General features: G+C 35.5%; 1 long non-coding RNA gene across 1 annotated transcript in view; it reads right to left on the bottom strand.

Moving 5' to 3' along the window:
* LOC107629549 overlaps nucleotides 13,549–23,447 on the bottom strand; it is a 25,159-nt gene continuing 15,260 nt past the window's right edge. Inside the window, exons 2-3 of the long non-coding RNA XR_001617976.2 lie at nucleotides 22,681–22,692; nucleotides 13,549–13,573 (exon numbers count right to left, since the gene is read on the bottom strand). This is a non-coding gene — a long non-coding RNA (uncharacterized LOC107629549). The remainder of the gene's footprint in view (nucleotides 13,574–22,680; nucleotides 22,693–23,447) is intronic.

Below are 23,447 nucleotides of genomic sequence, written 5' to 3'. Positions count from 1 at the left end.
TTTTTGATATCTAATTGATATGTAATAAAATTTGTTAAAGATTTATTTGTCTGTACACATTAATTTTTTTTTTTGAAAACGATAGAAAAATTAATTTGTCTAACAAAAATAATGTTCAAGATTTTTAAAATAATAATAATTTATTGAGGATCAAAATATTCAATTTAAATATCTATTCTTAATTTTATAATTCAAATTAAAGATTTTTGAGAATTTGTATGCTTATTGCTGTTTCTTTATGCTAAAGATGAACAAAAGCTCAAAACCAAATTATGTATAAATAGATGAGGAGGAAAAAAAAAGGAAAGGCTAGCCTAATTTGGCTTGTACCATGTAGTATAAGGTTAGTGATGATGGTAGGTTGAAGAAAAAAATTAATAAACAGAAATTAGTATAATGTAATCCTAATTGATCACTATAGACTTTTTGTTAACTAAAAACAGACGTCAACAAAATATACAATAATTATTCTAGAACAACAATATTTAGAGCAATTTTAATAAAATATTTTTGGAGTATCATTTTGGATATTTTTAAGAAATTAAATAAATAATTATTCTCCACGTACAAGCGTTTTACCTATATAAGTCATATAAGTCTATATACTTCATTTCATCTCATACGCGCCTCTTCTATCACGTCTATTTCACGCGCCTTCTAATTTAACCGATTTTTCAATCAACACACGAATATATAACTTCTTTCTTCGAAAGAATTTCGTTTCCTTTTTTGAATTTTCTCTGCATTTTTCGTGCCTTCTCTCTGCATTCTCTTTCGTCCGTTTCTCTCTATGTAAAACCCGCAAAACTAGTAAATAATTAATGAATAAATTAATTATTTAAAGAAATTAGAAAAATAAAATTTTATGATTTAATGAGATAGAACTAATTAAAATAAGAATTTTGACACTAATTTTAAATAATTTGGCCCAAGATTGAGCCGAATGGGCCAGTCGAACCGGACCCAAAACAGACCCAAGGCCCAACCCAAGTTAATAAAATAAAAGAGCTTCAGCTCTCTCTCTCTCTCTCTCTCTCCCCCCTCCCTTTTATTATGAAACATGCTGAAAACTTTAAGGGGAGGAGTAAACAAGGGTTCAAACTCTTGGTACCAAATTCAATCTCGCTCAAATAATTTTTTAGTTGTTTTGATGTTTTAGGGTCAAATTAACTGGAGAAAATTAGTGAGTCTTGCGCAATTGATGCATAAATAAGGTAAGAACCTCAAATCCTTGTTGATTTATGGGTTAGCAAGCTTAAATGTTGATTATAGTGATATGTCGTGGGATTAGATTGAATATTGTTGATTTGAAGAACATTAATGATGTTGGGAGCTTAGTGGTTGGACCTTGGTGGTGGAAATTTGGTTCGAAGAGGCTTTGGGGCTGCGGACTATTGAGGAATGTTGTCATTGGGGTGTCTTTGGATTTTACGAGGAATCGACTAAGGTATGGTTTAAGTTTCATTTAAGTACTGTGTAATATGATGTGAATTTCTAGGTTAGATGCCCCTAGGATTAAGCTTGAATGATATGTTTGAATGGATTGATGTGAGTAGAGGATGCATGAAGAAAATTGATACTGTATTTATGAAATTTATATTGGTGTTGGATAATTATTGTGTGTTTATAAGTTATGTTGAATTGATGAAATATTGGGCCGGAGGCTGTGAATTTTGCCCGGAGGCCAGAAAAAGGTAAGAACGGTAAGTGATGGTTGATGATTGGTGATTTAATGAGATGATGAATTGAATTATTGATGTGGTTGGTTATTGAAATTCAGTTAATATGTATGTTGGTTAGTAATCTTGAGATTGTGGTTGAGGTTGTGATGCGTAATATTGTATGGTTTAGGTTTCTCGTATTTAATATATAATGTCTTGTGAAAACTTAGGCTAGATGACCATATGATAGGAATGAAGGTATGAGCGTGTAAATTACTTAGTGCCTTAATGATAATTATGAACCAAGTTGAGTATGGGTTGTTGTTTAATGTTGGGGATAGAAATTGAATGTTAAATGATGATTTAATGATGGTTGACAAATTGATCATAATGGATATGTATATACGATAGTATGTTGGTGGTTGTTGGCATAATTGTGAAGCTTATGTATGGGAGTTTTGTGAAAGTGAGGTATGGTGGGTGATTGAAGGGTACGATATTGTATTAATGTGATATGGTGTGTTGTGTTGCTGAATATATGTATAGAAGGTTGGGATTGAGTTTGGTTTTTAATGAAACTTGAAGTTTGAGGTTTTTGTGTAAAATTTATTTTTGGCCGAACTTTAACGAGCCATAACTTGGCTTCCAAACCCCCAAATTATTTCAAATTTATTTCATATAAAAATTGGTCCATGAAGTTTACGCTATTTGAAGAACGGATGAAAAATATTTTAAAATGAGAAAGTTATACGCGTCAGAAGTTCGGTATGTAAAGCTGAAATTCTGCAGACTTAGTCATTTTTACTGATCTGCACTGTATGCGTATGCGAAGCCCTCCAAACGCGAAGGGTGGTCTCTAACTGGCATGTATGCATATGCGGATGAGGCAATGCGTACGCATAATAAACAAAATTACACGTATGCATACGCATATACACATGACATGCGTATGCATAGTCCTGTTTTTTAGCAAATGAACATTTTGTGTTTCAAACCCAATTTTGAACCTCCAAACTTCTATTTTCATTCTATTAACCCTAGATCTTATTTATAAGCCTAGTAACAAGATAGAGTTAGAAAATGGTGGTAACTTGGGAGTGAAGTAAGTTTTGAAATGATGAATTATGTATGAAAATACAATGATTATGAATAAATGTAAAGAGGTAAAAATGACGAAATTGAGAATGAATGAACATGTTGATGATATGGATGTGTTAGATGTGGGAAGGCAATAGGGCGCTAATTCCTCGATTCATTCTCCCGCATTCCTGGTGATTATGTTTTGTGGGATGTAGGGAAGGCGGTAGGGTGCTAATCCCTCGATCTTTTTCCCCTGTATTCTCTGTGTTTGTGATGTGTTAGATGTGGGGAAGATAGTAGGGCACTAATCCCTCTATTCATTCCCCCACATTTATTGTGATTGTGTTTTGTGGGATGTGAGGAAGGTGGTAGGGTACTAATCGCCCAACGTATTTCCTCACATTCTTTCTCTCTCTGTCTACAAGGTGGTAGGGCACTAATCCCCCGACCGGTATGGTACGGCCTCGCTAGGGGAAGGTGGTAGGGTACTAATTCCCCGATTTATTTTCCCCTAGTGTATGCCTCCAGGAGAAGGTGGTAGGGCACTAATCTCCCGATTTTATGCCTCCTGAAGATGTGCAGTCGAGAGACGGTATCTGGGTTAGCTACCGGTGTGTCGGGTTTTGGCAGTTAACCGACGCGTGAGCTCACGGCCAACAGGAAAGGCATGCATCATGTGCATTTGTATCCTTTATTTGAGTGTGCATTGTCTTGGCTTGCTTAATTGTTTATTCATGTTAATTGCTAATTGCTTACTTGTTTTCTATGCTTTCTGAATGTGTTTGACTTGTCTGTGCTGTTTGTCTGTGTGACTCTATTGGTGTTTTGGAGGATTATGGAGGAAGAGAAATCGTTGAGGATTTGGCTCTTGTTTTATTCGGTTGGAAACTAGTGAAAGTATGAAGCGAATTGGGTTAGAATAGAATCCCCTATGATAGTGGCCAAGTTATGGATTAGTGAGAACTTAGGTTGGATATGATGAGTTAAGAAGTTTAAGATGCTTAGTGAATTTATATTATACTACATTGTATTTATTTGGCACTTTTACCGTACTAGGAACCCATGGATTGGGGGTTCTCATTCCGTATATATTTTCTGTTTTTCAGATACAGGTCTTGGTGCTCGATAGTGAACTGGATTCGTCTGAATGACGGCGAGTTTATCTGATTCTGTTTTGTGCTTTTAGATCTCTCCCCTTATTTTGTAAAACCAACTATGATGTATGTATGTATGTATTCTTTTAAAACTTGCCTATAGAGGCTTTGATGTATTTTGGGAGAGATAGGATTTTCTGTTGTTAATTGTTTTAACTCTGTAATCCTAGTCGACCTAAACTTCGCGGGTCATGACTAGCGGCTAGTATACTTATATTTATGTCTATTCTTTTCTATTCTATTTCTTCCTTATATGCTTTAGTTATTTCATCCGTTAGTGGAACGCGTTGAATTTTCTTATGCTTCGATACGTAGTGTTACAACTTCGCGATTTTATTTTCACTCTTTTCAGGCTTCTTGATTAATACTCCTTTCAATTATACTTATAATTATGTATTAAAAATCCACCTGGAGAGTCGTACCACCTTATTATCATTAACTTATGACTCGATCATAAGGATTTGAATATTAGGGTGTAACACTCTGCGTTCTCTTTCGGCGTTTTTGTGTGTTTCTCTCTGCATTCTCTTTCTACGTTCTTCTCGATTTCCATTATTTTTGAAATCAAGCTCTAAAATAGTTTTGAAATCTAGCTCTGAAATTGTTTTGCAGATAATGAATGATTCAAGTTCAGATTGTCAACTCAACCAGAGCGAAGTGGATTTTGAATTTGAATCCAATGAAGTCTCTAAGGTGTGGTTCAATCCCAGTTAATGTTTTTGTTAGTAATTTATGATTTCTGGAGGTGAATAATATTGTGAACGTTGCCTGTGAAATTTGTTTTTCATTGTTGATTGTTTGAATTGTATGTAATGTAGTGGTTCTGATGAATCTGTGGTATAAATAAAAAATATTTAAGTGTAAAGTAGAAAAGTTTGGGAGAATTTACATGTTCTGACTTTTTCAATTGACCGAGGATAAATTGTCTTATTATTTTAGTTGAATTGTTTTAGTTTGATGATGAGTCATGAATTTGATTTTTGTTGTTTTTTATTATGATTTTATAGTTGTAGTTGCATTCTATAGTTTATGCTAGCTTTAAAATGGCGTATTGTGGACTTTTTTGGGTGTATTTTGTAGTCTCTCTGCGATGTTGATGAGAAGTTTGTTCCCAAGGTTGGGATAACTTTTAAGATGCTTGAAGATGCTACAAAATTCTACAAGGATTATTTGAAAGCTGCAGGTTTTTCTACAAGAGTTCGAAGCACAATAAAAATGGTAATGAAATTAAGAACCAATTGATTACATGTAGCAGAGAGGAAAAATGGAAATCGAAAATATCTCCGACCGAGAAGACAAATTCCTCAGCTGGTTTAAATTGTCCTGCAAGAATTTTATACACATGAGGACATTGGTGTTTGGATCATTTCGAATGTCGTGTTGCATCATTCACATCCCTGCTGTCCAAATCAAGCAAAGATGCTCAAACAACACAAGAAACTAAGCATGTCCGTGCGTCGTACGATAGAGAATAACGAGGAAGCCGAAATCAGACCAAGCAAAACATACCAATCATTTGTCGCAGTAGCCGAGGGTCACCGCAAGTTAAATTTTATCGAAAAAGATATGAGAAATTATATCACAAGAGAAGTGCAGAATGTTTCGGAACTAGAGGATGCAAAAGAATTCGGGAAATAGTTATTAAGAATGAAAGAGAAAAATCAGAATTTCTTTTTCGAGCTCAAACTCGAGCATGATCAGTCGATTATGATTGCTTTTTGGGAGGACGCAAGGAGCAGGGCCACCTGCAAGTATTTCAGAGATGTTATTTCATTCAATACCACCTACAATACAAACAAGTAATATTCTGTTCTAGTTTATGCTGTCTAGGTTTTTAAATCTGTAGTAGAGGTGTACATTGCATGTTTTTGGGTGTAGAGAGAGATTATTTGGGTGTATGTAACAATTTTATTTCTATGTCGTTGTAATCAGGTATAATCTGATTTCTGGTTCTTTTGTCGGAGTGAATCACCACGGTCAATCAACACTTCTGGGATGCGCTTTGATGAAAAATAAAAATACTCAATCATTCAAATGGCTCTTCGAATGTTTGCTTCGTTGCATGGGAGGAAATGCTCCGAAAGGCATTCTCATCGATCAATGCGCATTGATGCAAAGGGCTATCGAGGCTTGTATGCCCACAACAATTCACCGTTGGTGTATTTGGCACATCATGAAGAAGATTCCAAGCAAATTAAACGGTTACAAGGGACACCAAGAAATCGAACAAGAGATGAGCCATGTTGTTTAGAACTCTCATACGAAAGAATCATTCGATAGGAATTAGAATAATTTTCTGATGAAGTACGATCTTGGGGACAACAAGTGGCTTTTAAGTAATGCTATTTTTTAAAATCTGTAGCAGAGGTGTACATTGCAAGTTTTTGAGTGTATCCTAGTTCTGATTTAGGTATTTTTTGTAGAGCTTTTTGAAGACCGTCATATGTGGATTCCAGTTTATGTCGATCACCACTTCTGAGATGAGATGAGAAGCACACAAAAGAGTGAAAGCATGCATACTTTTTTTTAACAAGTTTATTACGCGGAACAACTCACTTATCCAATTCGTCAAACAATACGACAATTGCCTAAGAAGCAGGGAGCAAAGAGAGAGAGAATCGGATGCCGTAGATTTTCACACCATAATATCGTGTGCAACAAAATTCTCAATAGAAGCTCAATTTCAACACGTGTATACTCACGATAAGTTCAGGGAAGTCCAATCACAATTTAGAGGAAAGGTGAATTGCATCACAAGATCAAAGAACTCCGCCCTAGGCTATACGGTATACGAAGTTGTAGAACAAGTTTCCAACTCAACATTCAACAAGTTTGCAGTTACATTCGACACCGTAGTAGCCAAAGTTAAATGCTAGTGCTTATTATTCGAGTTAAGAGGGATATTGTGCCGTTACGCTCTAACTGTATTAAGCTTTGAATGAGTAAACAAAGTGTCACCGAGATACATATTAGAACGATGGAGCAAGAACCTAAAGAGGAGACACACACACATCAAGAGCATCTACGACGAGCCTCTATTGGAGCCAAGAAGCAAGATATTTGACAAATTGGTATTTTGTTTGTAGAATATATGCAAATTTATATCAGAATCTGAGGAGTTCACCGCAATTCTGCACCATGCTTACGATAATGCCATGGTTGAGATGCAACAACACAGAGCCAAAAGCAATGGAAAATATTCGTTATCTCACGAAATGCTAACTTGGAAGTCATTACAAGGTTTAAAGCCCTCCATGGGTGAGAACAAGAGGGCATCCCAAAAATAGACTAGGTTCAAAATTGGAAAAATAGATTGCAAATGCTTCAAAGAAAAAGAAAACGAAAGCTCTAAGCGAGGTAAAAGTGATGTTCTTTAAACAGGGTGGGATAATTGTGTTTATTATTGTTAATAGTTTTTCTAATATGTGAGTTTATTTTTTCACAATTGAACCTTTTTTTATGGTGGATCAGTGGTGCAATCAAATTCTAGCCAATATCATGGACATGTTATGAATTATCAGTTCAGAGATCCATAGCACAGGATAGGTTTTGGGGTGTAGAGTGATACTATTTGGGTATATCGATGAATATTTTTTGGTGTATTATGCATGCTCTTGTTTTTGACATTCTTTTTTTAAAAATGTTGTTGTTTGTGTTAGAAATTAGTGTCTTGAAGAGATTTGTTTTAAATTTATAATACATATACAATTCAATTTCTAAGGAGGGTAACAATTCAAATTTCTGAATTTTCATAACTCCTGGTTAGATGTTCCATGGAAATAAGTAAGCACACAATTTGGGTGTATTCCGGTTATTTTTGGGTGTATAATAATAGTAATTCGACGTATTAGTATGTTTGGTCTTGTTTTTCTTGATTTTTTTCAACCTGTAATTGACAGCTTTTGAATATAGCAGAGACAGCTTGGTAGAAGTTTATTTATGCAAACAAAATTTATAATAAGATTGGATTAAATATTCACAAACTATACAAAAAATGTTCAAATTATTCACAAACTACACAACATTCAAACTAATCACTGTCAATATCATCTGAATCTATTTGACAATACAAACTCAATAATGCTGCAGAATGCTTTGACAATCTTATTGCTTCACTTTGTCGAACGGTTGTATCTCTATCATGATTCATCTCATCAAAGAGAATTCGCGAAGCGTATTCAACTCTGAAGTGGTCCACCTCTGCCTACAGTTTAAAGAAATTTTTTTTGTTGAACTCTGTTAATTTAGTAAAGTAATATAGAGTCATATACTTCTAAACACAATTACCTGTGTCATATTGTCCCAGTGATATCTCCCATTTTTAATGTTTTCTGGCTCAATTATCTCGAGCCATTTCATTACATAAATGGTACAATCAATACTGAAAACAATAAATTAGCACAATAAAATAGGACAACAAGAGAAAACCCAAAATTTTCAGAGAGAAAGATTTATACCTCATTTTCTAGCCAAAAATGTTGATATACGGTGGTTTAATTTGATCATCATCTTTCTTAAGAGGTTGCTCTCTGCATATGCCCTCATTCTAGAAATTACATACCGCTAAAAACCAAACACAAAGAAAAATATATGAAAGATTACATTTAAAACATGAATACACCCAAAGGATCCCATAGTACACCTTATTTTGAACAGCACCATACCCAAATATTATAATGATAACAACAAACTTATACCGAGGATTTTTTAGAGAAAATGGAATTAACTTACAACAAATGTATTAAACTTCATTCTGGATGGGGCGGGACACTTCTTGTTATAGGGGTCAAGAATACAAAATTTTTTCTTTCTAACATCAGCAATCCATATCCACCAATGATCCACGTAGCAAACAGGTACAAATATCTGAAGTTTGGCCAGATTGCACAGTGTTTTAACTTAACAAAAGAATTGTGAAAAGAAATTTTTTAAACGAAAACTTACGAATAGATGGGATCCCAATTTTTTCAGGTCCAAAAAAGGGATGAACATTGGTACACGAAATTGTGATCTCTGGCAATGGCGTCAAAAACTCAATACGCCCGTTCATAATCTCAATTCTTCTTCACAACTTTGTACAACTAACCAGCAAGTACACTGGGTCGTCCAAGTAATAAACCTTACGTGAGTAAGGGTCGATCCCACGGAGATTGTCGGCTTGAAACAAGCTATGGTCATCCTTGTAAATCTCAGTCAGGCGGATTCAAATGGTTATGGGATTTTGATAATTAAAATATAAATAAAATATAAAATAAGATAGAAATACTTATGTAATTCATTGGTGAGAATTTCAGATAAATGTATGGAGATGCTTTGCTCCTTCTGAATCTCTGCTTTCCTACTGTCTTCATTCAATCATCCATACTCCTTTCCATGGCAAGCTGTATGTTGGGCATCACCATTGTTAATGGCTGCTTTTCGTCCTCTCAGTGAAAATGGTCCAAATGCACTGTCACCACACAGCTAATTATCTGTCGGTTCTTGATCATGTTGGAATAGGATCCATTGATCCTTTTGTGTCTGTCACTACGCCCAACACTCGCGAGTTTGAAGCTCGTCACAGTCATCCCTTCCCAGATCCTACTCGGAATACCACAGACAAGGTTTAGACTTTCCGGATCTCAAGAATGGCCGCCAATAATTCTAGCTTATACCACGAAGACTCCGATCTTTCGGAATGGAGGCTAAGAGATACACGCTCGATCTAAGGTAGAACGGAAGTGGTTGTCAGGCACGCGTTCATAGGATGAGAATAGTGATGAGTGTCACGGATCATCATATTCATCATGTTGAAGTGCAAGTGAATATCTTAGAATAGGAATAAGATTGAATTGAATAGAAAAATAATAGTACTTTGCATTAATTCATGAGGAACAGGAGAGCTCCACACCTTAATCTATGGTGTGTAGAAACTCTACTGTTGAAAATACATAAATGATGAAGGTCCAGGCATGGCCGAATGGCCAGCCCCCTAAACGTGATCAATGATCAAAAGTGATACAAAGATAGTCTCAAAAATAATCAAAAGATTGTGAAATAAATCACTAAAAGTAGTTTTTATACTAAACTAGTAGCTAGGGTTACAAAAATAAGTAGATGATGTAGAAAATCCACTTCCGGGCCCACTTGGTGTGTGCTTGGGCTGAGCGTTGAGCTTTCATGTGTAGAGACTCTTTTTGGAGTTAAACGCCAGGTTGTAACCTGTTTCTGGCATTTAACTCTCATTTCTAACCTGTTTCTGGCGTTTAACTCTAGAATAGGACAGGAAGTTGGCGTTTGAACGCCAGTTTGCGTCATCAAAACTCGGGCAAAGTATGGACTATTATATATTTCTGGAAAGCCCTAGATGTCTACTTTCCAACGCAATTGAGAGCGCACCAATTGGATTTTTGTAGCTCCAGAAAATCTATTTCGAGTGCAAGGAGATCAGAATCCAACAGCATCTGCAGTCCTTTTTCAGCCTCTGAATCAGATTTTTGCTCAGGTCCCTTAATTTCAGCTAGAAAATACCTGAAATCACAGAAAAATATACAAACTTATAGTAAAGTCCAGAAATATTCGCTCAGTCTCAAGCTTTTCACTTGACACCTTCACGCCACAAGCACATGGTTAGGGACAGCTTGGTTTAGCCGCTTAGGCCAGGATTTTATTCCTTTGGGCCCTCCTATCCACTGATGCTCAAAGCCTTGGATCCTTTTTACCCTTGCCTTTTAGTTTAAAGGGTTATTGGCTTTTTTTTCTTGCCTTTTGGTTTAAAGAGCTTTTGGCTTTTTCTGTTTGCTTTCTCTTTTTCTTTCTTTTTTTTTCTTTTATTTTCGCCATTTTTCTTTCTCTCTTTTTTTCTTTTTATTTCGCAATCCTTGTATTCACTGCTTTTTCTTGCTTCAAGAATCAATTTTATGATTTTTCAGATCAACAATAACAGTTCTCCTTTTTTATTATTCTTTCAAGAGCCAATAGTTTTAACATTCATAAACAACGAATTCAAAAAATATGCACTGTTCAAGCATTCATTCAGAAAACAAAAAGTGTTGCCAACACATCAAATAATTAAACTAAGCTCAAGGATGAATTCGAAATCATGTACTTCTCGTTCTTTTGTTTTTAGAACATTTTTCATTTAAGAAAGGTGATGGATTCATAGGACATTCATAGCTTTAAGACATAGACACTAATGATCATGTAATAAGATACAAACATAAATAAAAATAAAGCATAGAGAACGAAAACAGAAAAAAATTAACTAGACAAGGAGATTAAGGAACGGGTCCACCTTAATGAGGGTGGCGTCTTCTTCCTCTTGAAGAACCAATGGTGTTCTTGAGCTCCTCTATGTCTCTTCCTTGCCTTTGTTGCTCCTCCCTCATAGCTCTTTGATCTTCTCTAATCTCATGGAGAATGATGGAGTGCTCTTGGTGCTCCATCCTTAGTTTTCCTATGTTGGAACTTAATTCTCCTATGGAGTATTGATTTGCTCCCAATAGTTTTGTGGAGGAAAGTGCATCCCTTGAGGCATCTCAGGGATTTCATGATGAGGAATTTTCTCATGCTCTTGTTGAGGTCCATGAGTGGGCTCTCTTGTTTGATCCATCCTTTTCTTAGTGATGGGCTTGTCCTTATCAATGAGGATGTCTCCCTCTATGTCAATTCCAGCTGAATTGCAGGGGTGACAAATGAGGTGAGGAAAGGCTAACCTTGCCAAAGTGGAGGACTTGTCAGCCAGCTTGTAGAGTTCTTGAGGTATAATCTCATGAACTTCCACTTCCTCACCAATCATGATACTTTGGATCATGATGGCCCGATCCATAGTTACTTCGGATCGGTTGTTAGTAGGAATGATAGAGCGTTGGATGAACTCTAACCATCCTCTAGCCACAGGCTTAAGGTCATGCCTTTTCAATTGAACCGGCTTGCCTCTTGAGTCAATTTTCCATTGAGCTCCTTCCTCACATATGTCCATGAGGACTTGGTCCAACATTTGATCAAAGTTGACCCTTCTAGTGTAGGGGCGTACATTTTCTTCCATCATTAGTAAGTTGAACGCCAACCTTACATTTTTCAAACTGAAATCTAAGTATTTTCCCCGAACCATTGTAAGCCAATTCTTTGGATTCGGGTTCATACTTTGATCATGGTTCCTAGTGATCCATGCGTTTGTATAGAACTCTTGAACCATTAAGATTCCGACTTGTTGAATAGGATTGGAGAGTACTTCCCATCCTCTTCTTCTAATCTCTTGTTAGATCTCCGGATATTCGTCCTTTTTGAGGTTAAAAGGGACCTCAGGGATAACATTTTTCTTGACCATAACTTCATAGAAATGGGCTTGATGGACCTTTGAGATGAATCTCTCCATCTCCCATGACTCAGAGGTGGAAGCAATTGCCTTCCCTTTCCTCTTTCTTGAGGTTTTTCTGGCCTTAGGTGCCATTAATGGTTATGGAAAAACAAAAAGCAACGCTTTTACCACACCAAACTTGAAATGTTTGCTCGTCCTCGAGCAAAAGAGGAAGAAAAATAGTAGAAGAAGAAGAAAATGGAGGAGATGGAGGAGAAGTGTGTATTCAGCCAAGAGGGAGAAGAAGTGTTTGTAATGTGTGAAAATGAAGTGGTGTTGAGGGGTTTATATAGGGGTGGGAGGGTTAGGTTTCGTGTATTAGGGTTGGGTTTGGAAGGAAAATGGATTTTGAATTTAGAGGTAGGTGGGGTTTTTGGGGAAGAGTGGATGGATGTGAGTAGTGAAGGGTATTTGGGGAAGAGATATGGAAGTGATTGGTGAAAGGTATTTGGGGAAGAGTGTTATGAAAGGGTGTGAAGAGGAGAGAAGAAGAGGTGGGGTCGGTGAGGATCCTTTGGGGTCCACAGATTCTGAGGGGTCAAGGACTTAGCATCCTTGCTCTATTTAGGCGTGCAAAACGCCCTTAGAGTGCATTTCTGGCGTTAAACACCAGGTTGCTGCTTGTTTCTGACGTTTAACGCCAGCTTTTCTTCCATTCTTGGCGTTAAATGCCAATTGGATGCTATGTTCTGGTGTTAAACACCAGTCTGGTGCCTGTTTCTGGCGTTAAACGCCTAGAATGGTGCCAGACTGGGCGTTTAACGCCCATTCTGCTACTCTTACTGGCGTTTAAACGCCAGTAAGCTTTTTCTCCAGGGTGAGCTATTTTCATTCTGTTTTTCATTCTGTTTTTGATTTTTCAGTTGTTTTTGTGACTTCACATGATCATCAACCTAAAGAAAACATAAAATAGCAATGGAAAATAAATAGATATAATTAAATAACATTGGGTTACCTCCCAACAAGCGCTTCTTTAATGTCAATAGCTTGACAGTGAGCTCTCATGGAGCCTCACAGATAATCAGAGCAGGGTTGGGGCCTCTCAACACCAAACTTAGAATTTGGTTGTGGCCTCCCAACACCAAACTTAGAGTTTGAATGTGGGGGTTTTGTTTGACTCTGTATTGAGAGAAGCTTTTCATGCTTCCTCTCCATGGTTACAGAAGGAGAACCTTGAGTCTTGAATACAAGGTAGTCCTCATTCAACTGAAGGACCAACTCTCTTCTGTCAACATCAATCACAGTTTTTGCTGTGGCTAGGAAGGGTCTGCCAAGGATGATGGATTCATTCTCATCCTTCCCAGTGTCTAGGATTATGAAATCAGCAGGGATGTAAAGGCCTTCAACCTTTGCTAGCACGTCCTCTACAAGTCCATAAGCATGTTTCATTGATTTGTCTGCCATCTCTAGTGAGATTCTTGCAGCTTGTACCTCAAATATTCCCAGTTTCTCCATTACAGAGAAGGGCATGAGGTTTATCCCTGACCCTAGGTCACACAGAGCCTTCTCAAAGGTCATGGTGCCTATGGTACAAGGTATGAAGAATTTTTCGGGATCCGATTTCTTCTGAGGTAATGTCTGCCTCATTAATGCATTCAGTTCATTGGTAAACAAGAGGGGTTCATCCTCCCTTATAGGTGTTTCCATAGGGTTCTCCCATGTAATTCACCTCTGTTATTGCAGGGTTCTCAGGATCATAAGCTTCTTCTTCAGAAGATGCTTCTTTAGTACTGTTGGATGCAGCTTGCAATCCATTTAGACTCTGAGAAATCATATTGACTTGTTGAGTCAATATTTTGTTCTGAGCCAATATGGCATTCAAAGTATCAATTTCAAGAACTCCCTTCTTCTGAGGTGTCCCATTGTTCACAGGATTCCTCTCAGGGGTGTACATGAACTAGTTATTTGCAACCATTTCAATGAGTTCCTGAGCTTCTGTAGGGGTTTTCACGTGAAGAGATCCTCCTGCAGAATGGTCCAATGACATTTTTGACAACTCAGACAGACCGTCATAGAATATACTTATGATGCTCCATTCTGGAAGCATGTCAGTAGGACACCTTTTGATCAGTTGCTTATATCTTTCCCAAGCTTCATAGAGGGATTCTCCTTCCTTCTGTCTGAAGGTTTGGACTTCCACTTTAAGCTTGCTCATCTTTTGAGGTGAAAAGAATTTGGCCAGGAAAGCACTGACCAGCTTATCCCAAGAGTTCAGGCTTTCCTTAGGTTATGAATCCAACCATGTTCTAGCTCTGTCTCTTACAGCAAAAGGGAAAAGCATAAGCCTGTAGACCTCGGGATCAACTCCATTGGTCTTGACAGTGTCACGAATTTACAAGAATTCAGCTAAAAACTGACGAGGATCTTCCATTGGAAGTCCATGAAACTTGCCATTTTGCTGCATTAGAGAAACTAATTGAGGCTTATGCTCAAAGTTGTTTGCTCCAATTGCAGGAATTGAGATGTTTCTTCCATAGAAGTTAGAAGAGGGTGCAATAAAGTCACCAAGCATCTTCCTTGCATCTCCACCATTGTTATTAGGTTCGGCCATGTCTCCTTCTTTTTAAAAATTTCTTTCAGGTTCTCTCCAGAGAGTTGTGCTTTAGCTTCCCTTAGCTTCCTCTTCAGAGTCCTTTCAGGTTCAGGATCAACTTCAACAAGAATATTCTTATCCTTGTTCCTGCTCATATGAAAAAGAAGAGAACAGAAAAGAAAACATGGAATCCTCTATGTCACAGTATAGAGATTCCTTATGTAAGTATAAGAAGAGAAGAATAGAAGAAGGAGAAGAGAAAAATTCGAACACAGAGAAGAAGATGGGGTTCGAATTTTGGGTGGGAGAGAAGTGTTAATAGATGAATAAATAAATAGAGAGATGAGAGAGGGAGATTGAATTCGAAATTAAATTAAAATAAAATGAAAATATTTTTGTTTTTATTTCAAATATTAGTTAAAATTCGAAAATAAAAAAAGAGAAATAAAATTAAATTAGGATTTAAAACAATTAGTTAATTAAAATGAATTTTGAAAAAGTGGGGAGAAGTTTTCGAAAATTAGAGAGGAAAGTGGTTAATTGAAAAATATTTGAAAATCAATTTTGAAAAGATAAGAAGTTAGAAAAGATTTTGAAATTGATTTTGAAAAAGATATGATTGAGATTTATTTTGAAAAAGATTTGAAAAAAGAAATTTAAAAAGATTTGATTTTGAAAATTAAAGTTGATTACTTGACTAACAAAAAACTAAAACATATGATTTCAAAATTTAAAGATTGAACCTTTCTTAATAGGCAAGTAACAAACTTTAAAATTTTTTTGAATCAATCACATTAATTGTTAGTAAAGATTTTGAAAATATGGAATAAAATTAAGAAAAAGATTTTGAAAATCATTTTTAAAATTTTCAAAAATCATAAAAGAAAAATGAAAAAGATTTTATTTTTGAAAAAGTTTTGAAAAGATAATATTTTTAAATTGAAAATTTGAGTTGACTCATAAGAAACAACTAAATTTTAAAATTTTTTTGAATAAGTCAACTCAAATTTTCGAAATTTATGAGAAGAAAAAGGGAAAGATATTTTTTTTCTTTTTGAATTTTTAATGAAAAAAGAGAAAAACAATAAAAAGACTCAAAACATGAAAATTATGAATCAAAACACACAATGCATGCAAGAACACTTTGAATGTCAAGATGAACATCAAGAACACTTTGAAGATCAAGATGAACACCAAGAACTTATTTTTGAAAATTTTTAAGAAAAGAAACACATGCAAGACACCAAACTTAGAAATTTTTAAACTTTACACACTAACAAATTGAAAATGCATATGAAAAACAAGAAAAGACACAAAACATGAAAATGCAAAGATCAAACAAAGGAAATCATCAAGAACAACTTGAAGATTATGAAGAACACATGTATGAGTTTTCGAAAATTTTAAGAAAAATTAAAAAAAATGCGATTGACACCAAACTTAAAAATTGACACTAGACTCAAACAAGAAACATCAAATTATTTTTGGTTTTATGATTTTATAAATTTTTTTGGATTTTTCAAAAATTATTTGGAAAAAGAAAAATAAGGATTTCAAAAATTTTTAATTAGAATTCCAGGAATCATGCAATGTTAGTCTAAAACTCCGGTCCAGGAATTAGACATGGCTTACTAGCCAGCCAAGCTTTCAGTGAAAGCTTCGGTCCAAAACACTAGACATGGCCAATGGCCAGCCAAGCTTTAGCATACAAATCAGGCATACAACAGCTGAATTGATGAAAATAAAAAAGCTCTTGTGATGATGAGTAGAAACCTCGGTCCAAAAGATTAGACATGGCTTCACAGCCAGCCAGACTTCAACAGATCATCATGAAACTCTAGATTCATTCTTAAAAATTCTGAAGCCATAGAATAATTTATTTTTTTGAAAATTTTTCGAAAATAAAAATAATAAAAACAAAAAGCTTAAAATTAAAATAAAATTACCTAATCTGAGCAACAAGATGAACCGTCAGTTGTCCAAACTCGAACAATTCCCGGCAACGGTGCCAAAAACTTGGTGCACGAAATTGTGATCTCTGGCAATGGGGTCAAAAACTCAATACGCCCGTTCATAATTTCAATTCTTCTTCATAACTTCGTACAACTAACCAGCAAGTGCACTGGGTCGTCCAAATAATAAACCTTACGTGAGTAAGGGTCGATCCCACGGAGATTGCCGGCTTGAAGCAAGCTATGGTCATCCTTGTAAATCTCAGTCAGGCGGATTCAAATAGTTATGGGATTTTGATAATTAAAATATAAATAAAATATAAAATAAGATAGAAATACTTATGTAATTCATTGGTGAGAATTTCAGATAAGCGTATGGAGATGCTTTGCTCCTTCTGAATATCTGCTTTCCTACTGTCTTCATTCAATCATTCAGACTCCTTTCCATGGCAAGCTGTATGTTGGGCATCACCGTTGTCAATGGCTACTTCCCGTCCTCTCAGTGAAAATGGTCCAAATGCGCTGTCACTGCACGGCTAATCATTTGTCGGTTCTCGATCATGTTGGAATATGATCCATTGATCCTTTTGCGTCTGTCACTACGCCCAACACTCGCGAGTTTGAAGCTCGTCACAGTCATCCCTTCTTTGATCCTATTCGAAATACCACAGACAAGGTTTAGACTTTTCGGATCTCAGGAATGGCCGCCAACAATTCTAGCTTATACCACGAAGACTCCGATCTTTCGGAATGGAGGCTAAGAGATACACGCTCGATCTAAGGTAGAACGGAAGTGGTTGTCAGGCACGCGTTCATAGGTTGAGAATAGTGATGAGTGTCACAGATCATCATATTCATCATGTTAAAGTGCAAGCGAATATCTTAGAATAGGAATAAGCTTGAATTGAATAGAAAAACAATAGTACTTTGCATGAATTCATGAGGAACAGCAGAACTCCACACCTTAATCTATGGTGTGTAGAAACTCTACTGTTGAAAATACATAAATGATGAAGGTCCAGGCATGACCGAATGGCCAGCCCCCTAAACGTGATCAATGATCAAAAGTGATACAAAGATAGTCTCAAAAATGATCAAAAGATTGTGAAATAAATTACTAAAAGTAGTTTTTATACTAAACTAGTAGCTAGGGTTACAGAAATAAGTAGATGATGCAGAAAATCCACTTCCGGGCCCACTTGGTATGTGCTTGGGCTGAGCATTGAGCTTTCATGTGTAGAGACTCTTTTTGGAGTTAAACGCCAGGTTGTAACCTGTTTCTGGCGTTTAACTCTGATTTCTAACCTGTTTCTGGCGTTTAACTCCAGAATAGGGCAGGAAGTTGGTGTTTGAACGCCAGTTTGCGTCCTCAAAACTCAAGTAAAGTATGGACTATTATATATTACTGGAAATCCCTAGATGTCTACTTTCCAACGCAATTAAGAGCGCGCCAATTGGGTTTTTGTAGCTCCAAAAAATTCATTTCGAGTGCAGGGAGGTCAGAATCAAACAGCATCTGCAGTCCTTTTTTAGCCTCTGAATCAGATTTTTGCTCAGGTCCCTCAATTTCAGCCAGAAAATGCCTGAAATCATAGAAAAATACACAAACTCATAGTAATGTCCAGAAATGTGATTTTTATTTAAAAACTAATAAAAATATACTAAAAACTAACTAAATCATACTAAAAACTACTTAAAAACAATGCCAAAAAAGCGTATAAATTATCTGCTCATCAAACATTTTGTAGTCTTCGATGTCAAACAGCTTTTGTGTTTTTGTATGTAAGAACTCGCCACCGGCATGATTCCCAATAGCCATATTCTGTAGAATTTGTATAACATCGAAAGAAATAGTTACTACACCCAATACATTACCTAAATACACCCAAAATTGAGTTCAAGATACCTTACCACAATACTAGGGGGAGACAGTAAATTTGTTCTTTAAATCTTTTAATTCTTTGTTTGTTCAGAATTAGACACATAACAGTCATAATCTAAAAAAATGAAAAACCCAAATTAATTACATCAATATTACAATCACAGCTCATAATAAAATCACTAATCTTATTCTGATATTACCTCAGCTTCAATATGTGAACGAGCTTTTAAAGACGCGAAGTGGATTTTGACATTTGCATTGGTTATTGGGCATTGAGGATGCACATTGGCTCCCACTCTTTAGTGCTTCTATCTGCATAGGACTTTTACATGTGTTGGAGGAAGAACTTTTCTTTTAGGTCGCTCGACAATTCCCTCCTCCTTGCACGAGTTTCAAACTTTTCAAAAAAGTGGTCGTCATGTTGCACCTTTTGGAGCGGGAAAGTTCTATCCTCTACAAATTTTAAGGTTGCCGCAACCCCTATATTTGCAAATTGATCTACCAGTTCCTTTAAATCTTCAACTTGAATCGGGCTCTCTTAACTCTTTTCCTTTTCAAATCCCGCCCGCCCCTCCTGAGTCAGAGTTTCTTCCTGACTCAAATCTATAAAGGCAAGGCTGAATGATGGTGCCAGAAATTCTTTTGGTACATAAGATAATGTCCTGACCATCATCATCAATGCAGTAGTGGCTTAAGGGGGTGGTTCACTACACGGTGAGATATAAAATACTATAAGAATAAGAATTATGAATGATATCAAAAGAGAGTTATATTGTGTACAACTTACATTTTAGAAGGAGCTGATGGCACTACAGGTGTGCCATCAGCAGGTTGATGGGGTTGCGGAGTGCTGCACGGTTAAAGAAAAGTTTTTAAATAAGAAAAAAACCAAATCCACCTTAATTCACCAGAGATACACCCAAATAAGAACCAAATACACCTATATATGAAAGACATGTAACCAAATATTATTCCTTACCCCTTAATTATTTGTTCTCTAATTTTTTTGCTCGGAGACTTTGAAGGGGTTGGTTCACTCTCCACAGGGCTTGGTGCTGTCATCTACGACGGAGGCATACATATTTGAAGTGGAACTCTAACTAAGACAAAATTAAAAAGTTAAAAACTTCCATAAAAAATATTAAAGGACTTTTTCTTCTAAAAAATATATATATACAAAATCAGAAGCAGAAGATGGTAATATAAGAATTAAGCAGATGGCAATAGAAACAAAAATTACATGCTATCGATGGGTTTGTTTACGCTATTTTGATCCATCTGTGTTTGAACGATAGGATCATTCTCACTTTCCAGGTTCACCTCCAAAATCCTAAGTAAAAAACAGACATCATTGAGTAAAAGTAGACTAATTAATTACATCAGGATCTACGAAATTCTATTAAATAAAGGATCTTATGTTTTAGACGAATCATATTGAGATTCCATCGAGGGGAGCCCAGCTTCTGGTTTGTCTGCCCTTTTTTTCGGCATCCTGGGAAAGCAAAAACAATCATCAGCAATAGAAACAACTTAAAATCGGCAATATACACTCAAATTCAACATACTCATGTGCAGCCTTTTCTTTTGTTTTTTTCTTTTTGGTTTCTCTAAAAATTTGTTGTATTTCTTCAATATTGATATCAGTTCTGACAGTACATGCAAGAGAATAAGTTAACAAATAAAATTTTTTATGACAAAGAGTAAGTTAGCTTTACAACGTATCTTACACATCATAGGATTCAGTATCCTTTTCGGAAGACGAATCCTCAACAATGTGCTTTCTTTTTCTGGATTGCGTCCTGGAAATGAAAGGCCTATCAATCACACAAATATAAAATTGACGATAAAATACCTCCAAAAGCAATGCATACTTTTTGGGTGGAGCCTGAACTTTTTTATTTGATTTTTTTATTATTGGTTTCGATTCTTCACTTCTGACAACAAATGAGAGACACTCTGTTAATACATAAAATTTTGATATTAACAGAAAAGAAACCAATGCAATGACAATTTCAGAATCTTACTCATCATCAGATTCACTTTCACTCTCCGAAAAGGAATCCTCCACAATCTTCTTCCTCTTTCTGGATACTATTCTGGACAGCAAACAATCATTAGCAAAATATACCCTAAAAATAATAAAATACACCAAAAAATATTACTTACATTTTAGCTGTCTTGGTGGGTTGTTTTCTTGCTTCTGTTGGTTCTTCTGAGTCTTGCTCAGGCTTAGACTCAGAGGAAATAGCAAAGTCACTCTCTGATGAATCACTTTCCAATGAACTTTACTTCTTCTTTTTTGTCTTTTTCTTTTTTCTTTCTTTTCTTCCTCTTTCATTTTCTTCAATTTCTTTTTTAGTTCTACCCTCTTAACGATGCCCTGAAACAGTTAAAACGTTAGTTTACACCATCTACATAAATCAAATACACTCAAATTAAAGAAAGTATTCTGGTCAGTTACCATATAACCGTCAATTTCTGCTTTGATCCTTTGAACCAGTAGCTCCCTATTCCAATGGATAACCTAGAGTGTTCTAGGAATTGCATCTGCTTTCTTGTCTCTGTGTTTTATTTCATGAAAATAGACAATCATCAAAGCATAGAGGCAGCCATCAATGAATTTTTTCTTTTCGAAGTGGTAATTGCTTATGCCCTTGATGATGAAATTGAGCACATGGCTGCCTCAGTTTCACTATGTTATGTTGTCCAATAAAAAAATTGGAGTCATGTGGACAGGAGATACTTTGTTAATGGTAGTCGGCAACAAGAATGCCATTTGAATATAGAGGATGAAAATTCTTTTGAATATTAGGCGATCTTGATCATTGTTAACGCCAATATCCATCATCTAGTCAGTCAGATTCTTCAATGTTTTCCCTTGGAACCTTCTATAACTTTCTTTGTTCTCCTCAGATAGCTCTTTAAAACTAACTTTCTCGGGAAATAGGTCCTCTACAGAAATAGCAAAAAGGATCACCAATTACACTCCAAATCTCTGGAAATACACCCAAATACTAGCCATATACAACTCAATTTATTTCTTGATTACATGAGATCATAAGAATACATTACAAAGAATATATTACAAAGAATTCAAATATAAAGGTTTTCTGTAATCAGTTACCTGATGCATTCAAGTCAAGGGCAGCTCCTATTTTTTGGGTTTAATTCTCAATGCACCATGCTGGGTGTCCAATTTGCTTTTTGATAAATTAAAGGAATATGCCAACTCCTTCAAAAGTTTATGTGGCACATTCATTGGAGGGATGTGCATCAAACCCTCAAATCCTAATTTCTGGACGATGTCTTTCTTTGCTTCACTCATATTTTTGAACTTTTCATGCAATAGTCTTGTGAAGCATCTCAAATTCTTGGTTTGCTGTAAACAAAGCAAACGAGAATTATTTAAATAAGTTATATTTATACTAAAAAATGGAGTTGGTCTAAGATGTGTGTGTGTGTGTATATGTGTGTGTGTGTGCATACATTGCATTTTTTGCCAGCTGGGTTCTTGTTTGCTAGTTACACTCAAATCCAATTGATATACATCTAAATACCAGCCACATACACCCAAATACCAGCCACATACACCCAAATACCAATCGCATACACCTGTATTATTTTTTGGATTACATGACAATATATGAGTTCAAAATGATATTCAAGTCAACTAAACATGCATCAATGACACTACAAGCGCAAGCACAAGCACAACAGCACCAGTTACACTCGAATACGCTTGATATATACTCAAATACCAATGACATACACCTTTATGAGTTCAAAATTATATTTAAGTCAACCAAACATGCTAGAAGCACCAGTGATACTCGAATTTGATTGATATATACCTGAATTCCATCCATATACACCCATATATGAGTTTACTTGAAATACAGTTGAAAGTTTATATGTATACAAACTCACTTTTAAACATGCAAACATTCACAAAAACTGATGAAAAAATACGTTAAACCATTCATAAAAGAGTACCTAAAACAGTTTAAACAACAACCAACAATCATCACCGACTTGAACAGTTTGACGAGAACAGTAATATCTACTTTAAACCAAGAACACATAATGAATCTACTTAATAGAAGAGAAGTATGAAGATATAGTGTTTCGCGTTCGAAATTAGAAAGAGAAAAGTGAAAAACCTCCAAGATTAGTGAAACAGTACCTTAAATAATCTTTCTTCTTTTTTTTGGTGTTTTTTATGGAGATTTTGAAGTTTTTTTGTTGATTTCTTCAAGTGTTAGCGACGATTTTCACAGTTTGTTGAGATATTTCGAACGTGGTTTGAATCTCGACGGTTGTGGTTTTGATCGAAGAAGAAGAAGCGTCTTTCATAATGGTGAGTGAGCGCACTTTGGAAACGGTTGAGTAACATACATGTTATCATGCTCGAGTGGTGAACATAGTTTTTATTGGACTTGACCCAACTTGTAAGACTTGTAAGCCAAAAAGGCTTGTATTGTAACAGGCCTGTTAACTAAAAAATAATATAAAATTTTAATTGAATTGAGATTAAATATTGAAATAATAAATCTCACTTTACTCTCAAATTATTATTTATGATATATAACCTCTGAAATACTAATGTATCATTTTATAGGATTCAAAATAAAAATCGAACTTAAGACTAGCATCATTGGAGATCGATGTTTTTATAATCTAACTCTAATTAATGGTATTTCTTACTTTTTATATTCGAATAAAATACGATACGCAAAAAGAAATGTTTTTTGATGAATAATATAATTAAATAAAAAATAAAAAAGTTACTTTTATATATATATATATATATATATATATATATATATATATAACAAATTTTTTAGTGA

The sequence above is a fragment of the Arachis ipaensis genome, chromosome B01, assembly GCF_000816755.2.
Source record: "Arachis ipaensis cultivar K30076 chromosome B01, Araip1.1, whole genome shotgun sequence".
NCBI lineage: Eukaryota > Viridiplantae > Streptophyta > Magnoliopsida > Fabales > Fabaceae > Arachis > Arachis ipaensis.
This window is presented reverse-complemented; position numbering and strand designations above follow the sequence as displayed.